The sequence below is a fragment of the Triticum dicoccoides genome, chromosome 5A (assembly GCF_002162155.2).
Source record: "Triticum dicoccoides isolate Atlit2015 ecotype Zavitan chromosome 5A, WEW_v2.0, whole genome shotgun sequence".
Lineage (NCBI taxonomy): Eukaryota > Viridiplantae > Streptophyta > Magnoliopsida > Poales > Poaceae > Triticum > Triticum dicoccoides.
In genome coordinates this window covers 634,356,659-634,363,625 of record NC_041388.1, presented here as the reverse complement: position 1 = coordinate 634,363,625, position 6,967 = coordinate 634,356,659, and positions in this window count along the sequence as shown.

The window sequence follows — 6,967 nt, the reverse complement described above, 5'->3', positions numbered from 1 at the left end:
TGACATGGCAATATGAATGTGTCTTGGCCTAATGCAAGCTAAAATAGAAAGGGATGAACTCATTTGAATCAAAGATTCAAATATTAGCTCATTAAACATGGCCTTAATAGTGCATTTCCTTATTGTGCTTAAATAGCAAGGTTAACTTGTTTTGTCATGCATGAAACCATTACAGATGGATAGATTGAATTTTTCTGATCATTTTTCATATATAAATCTTTGCATTTGGAGTTACAGATTAATTTCTATGAAATTTTGAAGCTTGAACTATTTTCTGGAATTTCCTGTATAAGAATAATTCCAATAATTTAATTACTGCGCCAGCATTACGTCAGGGTGACGTCAATGGTCAACGGGGACGTCCAGGTCAAACTGACCAGTGGGTCCCGCGTGTCAGTAGTTAATTAAACTAATTATTTTTAGTTAAAACTAATTTGATTTAGTTAGCAGAGGGGGGCCCACTTGTCATTGACTCAGGGGAGTCAACCTAGGCCCACCCAGTCCACGTCAGTGGTCAAACCCACCGGTCAACAGGGCTAATCCCGCCGGCGTCTAGCCACCGGCGAGGCCAGACGCGGCGGCGTGCTGCGGGATTTGCCCACAGGGCTCCATTTGCTACACGGAGAGCAGCTACGGGCAGCTAGTGCTCGCCCGCATCCAGCCGTGGTGATGGCTTGGCCGGGGAGTGGCCGGAGCATCGCTGCGCTATGAGGTCAGGCGGAGGCCGAAGCTCGGGCCAGCTCGTGCGCGTGGCTGCAGTGGCCTAGGCGGTGTGGTGCTTGCACCTACAGCCTCTACGCGGTGCGAGGAGTGTGACAGACACAAGCCCGTGACCAAATGGTCACCGGAGCAACGCCGGCGACGAGCTTCGCGGTGGTGCGTGCGGGTGAGCTGCATGTGCTCGCTGTGGTGCACGAGGAGGAGAACGGAGAGGATGGGGAGGTAGCTGGGCTCACGGCGGTCACGCAGAGACAGACGGCACGGTCTGGGACGAGCTGCTGCGGCGGCGACGTCGAAAGGGATCTCCGGCGGTGGCTGACGAAGGCGGGGTCGGTGGAGGTGTTGCAGAGCGTGTGAGCGCTCGGGGCTCGGTCTGTTCGAAGTAGTCAACGATGGCGGAGCGAGTGGACACGGTGGTGCAGCACGGGGACGGCGGTGGACGTGACTACGGTGGCAGGACGACGGTGACGTCTCGGGCGATGTCGGGGAGGGCGAGAGAGAGGGGCCAGAGGAGAGTGCGGGTGTCTGCGAGGTCGGGGAGAGCGAGAGGGTTCGTCCCACGTCGACAGCTCGACGAGGGGAACGGCGAGGCGGCGGGAAGCTGTGTGGCACGCATGCTGTGCTCGCCGTCGAGCACCTGCCTGCCTGCCTGGCCGAGCCAAGCAGCTCGCTGGAGCGGTAGCTGGGCTGGGCCGGCAGGTGGGCCTAGTGGGTGGCGCCAGGTAAGCCTTTCCCTTTCTCTCTTTCCTGTTTTGTTTTCTTTTTCTATTTTTCTGTAGTTTTAGGGCTTTATGAAAAATACTTAGGCACTTACTAAAATCCTGAAAATAACTGTGGGCTCTGTTGGGATTATTCCTAACAACCCTCACTTAAATCCAGAATTATTTGAACATTTAAAATATTTATTAGCATCTAAATGTCCAAAGGCAAATTACATATGATTTAAATCAGTGACCCTCTATGGACCTAGAAAATTGTGCACCAATTTTGCCAGAGGTTATAACCTAAGACAAAGAGGGTGAACTTTTTAGAAGGGCATTTCAGGTTCATTGAACATAATTTTAGTAAACCCTAGTTGTTTCCAGGGGGGTGTTGGGGGTTTCTGCTTTCCCCATTTCAAATTTAAGAGAAATTTAAACATGATGCACACTCTAATGCTTGAACTAGCTAGGGTGTGACAAACATGCCCTGCAAAAACAAGTTAGACGTCCTCTACATTGTTGTTGCAAGTTTTATGTGGCTGCTACGGGCTTTAGCAAGAGCCGTTCTTACCTATGCATCGAAACCACAACGATAGTTTGTCAAGTTGGTGCTGTTTTAACCTTCGCAAGGACGGGCATAGCCGCACTCGGTTCAACTAAAGATGGAGAAACCGACACCCGCTAGCCACCTTTTTGCAAAGCACGTCGGGAGAACCGGTCTCGCGTAAGCGTACGCGTAATGTCAGTCCGGGCCGCTTCGTCCAACAGTACCGCTGAACCAAAGTATGACATGCTGGTAAGCAGTATGACTTATATCGCCCACAATTCACTTGTGTTCTACTCGTGCATATAACATCAACGCATAAAACCAGGCTCTGATACCACTGTTGGGGAACATAGTAATTTCAAAAAATTTCCTACGCACACGCAATATCATGGTGATGCATAGCAACGAGAGGGGAGAGTGTTGTCCATGTACACTCGTAGACCGAAAGCGGAAGCGTTAGCACAACGCGGTTGATGTAGTCGTACGTCTTCATGATCCGACCGATCAAGTATCAAACTCACGGCACCTCCGAGTTCAGCACACGTTTAGCCCGATGACGTCCCTCGAACTCCGATCCAGCCGAGTGTTGAGGGAGAGTTTCGTCAGCACGACGGCATGGTGACGGTGATGATCTTCTACCAACGCAGGGCTTCGCCTAAGCACCGCTACAGTATTATCAAGGTGGACTATGGTGGAGGGGGCACCGCACACGGCTAAGAGACGATCAACTTGATAAACTTGTGTGTCTAGAGGTGCCCCCCTGCCCCCGTATATAAAGGAGCAAGGCGGGGTGCGGCCGGCCAAGGGGAGAGGCGCGCCGGAGGAGTCCTACTCCCACAGGGAGTAGGACTCCTCCCTTTCCTAGTTGGAATAGGATTCGGGAGGGGGAAAGAGGAGAGAGAGAAGGAAGGGAGGGGGGCGCCGCCCCCCTCACCATGTCCTATTCGGACTAGGGGGGAGGGGCGCGCGGCCCAGCCCTGGCCGCCTCTCCTATTCTCCGTAAAGGCCCATTAAGGCCCATTTACCTCCCGGGGGGTTCTGGTAACCTCCCGGTACTCCGGTAAAATCCCGATTTCACCCGGAACACTTCCGATATCCAAACATAGGCTTCCAATATATCAATCTTTATGTCTCGACTATTTTGAGACTCCTCGTCATGTCCTTGATCACATCCGGGACTCCGAACAACCTTCGGTACATCAAAACATATAAGCTCATAATAAAACTGTCATCAAAACATTAAGCGTGCGGACCCTACGTGTTCGAGAACTATGTAGACATGACCGAGACACGTCTCCGGTCAATAACCAATAGCGGAACCTGGATGCACATATTGGCTCCTACATATTCTACGAAGATCTTTATCGGTCAGACCGCATAACAACATACGTTGTTCCCTTTGTCATCGGTATGTTACTTGCCTTAGATTCGATCGTCGGTATCTCAATACCTAGTTCAATCTCGTTACCAGCAAGTCTCTTTACTCGTTCTGTAATACATAATCCTGCAACTTACTCATTAGTTGCAATGCTTGCAAGGCTTAAGTGATGTGCATTACCGAGAGGGCCCAGAGATACCTCTCCGACAATCGGAGTGACAAATCCTAATCTCGAAATATGCCAACCCAACATGTACCTTCGGAGAAACCTATAGAGGACCTTTATAATCACACAGTTACGTTGTGACGTTTGGTAGCACACAAAGTGTTCCTCCGGTAAACGGGAGTTGCATAATCTCATAGTCATAGGAACATGTATAAGTCATGAAGAAAGTAATAGCAACATACTAAACTATCATGTGCTAAGCTAACGGAATGGGTCATGTCAATCACATCATTCTCCTAATGATTTGATCCCGTTAATCAAATGACAACTCATGACTATGGCTAGGAAACATAACCATCTTTGATCAACGAGCTAGTTAATTAGAGGCATACTAGTGACACTCTGTTTGTCTATGTATTCACAGATGTATTATGTTTCCGGTTAATACAATTATAGCATGAATAATAAACATTTATCATGATATAAGGAAATAAATAATAACTTTATTATTTCCTCTAGGGCATATTTCCTTCAGCATCTTTCTTCTTGCCTCCTGTAACCACCACTACGATCGCATCATCGTGGCCTTAATTCTTATTGTGATATTGCATTCTCGTTCCAGTCAATACAGACATGTGCGACCCCTTTGCTTAATTATATGCATCATTGACTTGTACTCCATTCGTCAATTTATAAGTTGTGCTGCCAGTGTTTGGGGCCGGTGCACGATCACGCATGTTCGTGTGCATGCGGTTGCGCTGGGCGCGATGCGACGATGTAGTTACCCGCTGCAAAAACTGCCATGCGGGGGACGTGGCATTGACCATTGGGCGGCAACAGTCGGTCATCCGGGTGCCCAACAAAGGATGCAAAGAGGGATCCTACAGTAGCAAGGACAAGCTTTCCAACCAATATCTCATCTAACAGAAGTCCCAAGTTAAGTGTGCTGAGGCTGGAGTAATCATTAGATGGGTGACCAGATGGGAAGTGGCCTCGATATTAAATTAACTGATGTGATGGGTCACTATAAACATTTAATTGCGTTGAATGTATATAGTGCTCCATCATATTAGTTGAATTAACCTCGAGGTCCTTGTTTTGTAATTTTTGACATTTTTTTGTACACATGTTGATTGGCTTGAAGAAGGTCTATCTCGTTACTTTTTGATAATTTTTGTTTTTTGAACACGTGTTGATTGGCTTGAATGAAGGTCTATCCCGTTACTTTACGACATGTTTCCAAAACATGGACCTCGAGGTTAATTCAACTAATAGGATGGAGCACTATATACATTCAATGCAATTAAATGTTTTCCAAAAAAAGTGATATGATTTCTGTGAAACTTATAAGTCATGTATGTCAAATTAACCTCGGTGTACTTGTTCTCGAATTAACCTCCGGGCCTTTTTGCCACGTATCACACACATCTTGTTAAGTTGAACTGTTTATGTTCTCTTCCCTAATCGAAATAGTTCATTCGACTAAACCATATGTCGTATATGACACACACCTTGATCTGGCTGACCGTTTCTGTTTCTTTCCCTAATTGCAAACAGTTCATCGGAGCAAACTGTATGCCGTATATCGCACACACATTGATATGGCTGCCCTTTTTTGTTGTTCTGTCTAATCGCAAGTATTTCATCTGGATCAACCATATGCCCTGCATTGCACACACAACTAAAATCTGAACCGTGTTTGATGGCTCCGCCATCACAAACGTTTTGCACCTTTTTTTGATGGTTTTTTTACACCGCCGTTAGTGATTATTGCATCGCACACAGTTTCGTCAAAGGGTCTCTGATCGTAGTGTCGCATTAGCAGCAGCCTGCAGTAGTGACAATGTATTCCTTCGGTATCCGGGAGTTGCATAATCTCATAGTCAAAGGAATATGTACATGACATGAAGAAAGCAATAGCAATAAAACTAAACGATCAACATGCTAAGCTAACGGTTGGGTCTTGTCCATCACATCATTAGGAAACTTAACCATCTTTGATTAACGAGCTAGTCTAGTAGAGGCTTACTAGGGACACGGTGTTTTGTCTATATATCCACACATGTATCAAGTTTCTAGTTAATACAATTCTAGCATGAATAATAAACATTTATCATGATATAAGGAAATATAAAATAACAGCTTTATTATTGCCACTAGGGCATATTTCCTTCACTTAGCTCAACATCTCCCTCGGGTATTAGTGGCACCCGACGGGGATTTCAAACAGTCCTTAAAAATATTTTTGTCTCCATCACCATGCATACACCCGTCCCTTTTTGCGTAGCAACTACTTTAGCATCCTATCTATGCCCACCCGCATAACTCTCATAGGAAGGTAGGGTCATGCACAATGCAAGCATCAACAAGGAAGTAACGAAAGCAACCCACCAAAGTGGTTACCATATCATCATGATTCTGATGCAACAATAATAAAGTGCTATATGACATGCATAAAAAGGGGTTTCATAGCATGGTCAAGGGGCTGCTTGTATTGGTTGGCTTGGTCTTCAAAGTCTTCTAGTCCTTCTCCTTCTTATTCTCCAACTATGTCGTCAGACACGGGACCTATTCATCGCAAAGTAACAACGAGAAAATAAGGCAATAGTAAAACAGAAAAAATGAAAGTGCCCATAAAAATATCAACTTATTTTTGTTAAATATTACGATGAAAACTAAGAATGCAAAAATTATTAGTTTTGGATTTGGAGTTATGGAATAATAGAAATGGATGTTCAGAGATGGATTTGAATGCTCAAATTTGAATTTAAATTTGAACAGAACAGAAAAGTTGGTTGGATATGTATGAAAGTCACACCATTAAATAGGTGGGATTTTTAGAAGATTATAGGAGTTGGAATTATTTGATTTGTGAAAGTGCTAGTTATCGACTAGAGGGGGGGGGGGTGAATAGGCGATTTTTATGAAAGTCTTCAAAACATGGAAGTTTCAAAGACAAACAATAGGAATGATCCTATTAGTATGCAGCGGAAGACAAACTACACTAAGCAAGCCATAGTCAAGATTAAATTAAGTGAGAGTACGAAGACAAAGAGCAGCTAGGTAGTAAGGATCATGATGGAAGATGGTATGAAACCAAACAACAATAGTAGTCAAGCAATGAAGTCAAACAGCTACGACAAACATGCAATGACTTCACAAAGACAAACTCTAAGTAAAAGGTGGGAGAGGATAGAACCAGTCACTTGTTGAGGACACATGATTTGTTGGACCAATTCCAGTTGCTGTGACAACTATACGTCTGGTTAGGGAGACTGAGATTTAACTCAAAAGACCGCGTCTCCACCTTATTCCCCTTGAGCAAAAGACACACAATCCTCGCCCAATCACTCTGGTAAGTCTTCAAGGTAGACTTCCGAACCTTCACAGACTCCATTCACCGGCGATCCACAATGACTCTTGGATGCTCAGAACGCGACGCCTAACCGGCTGGA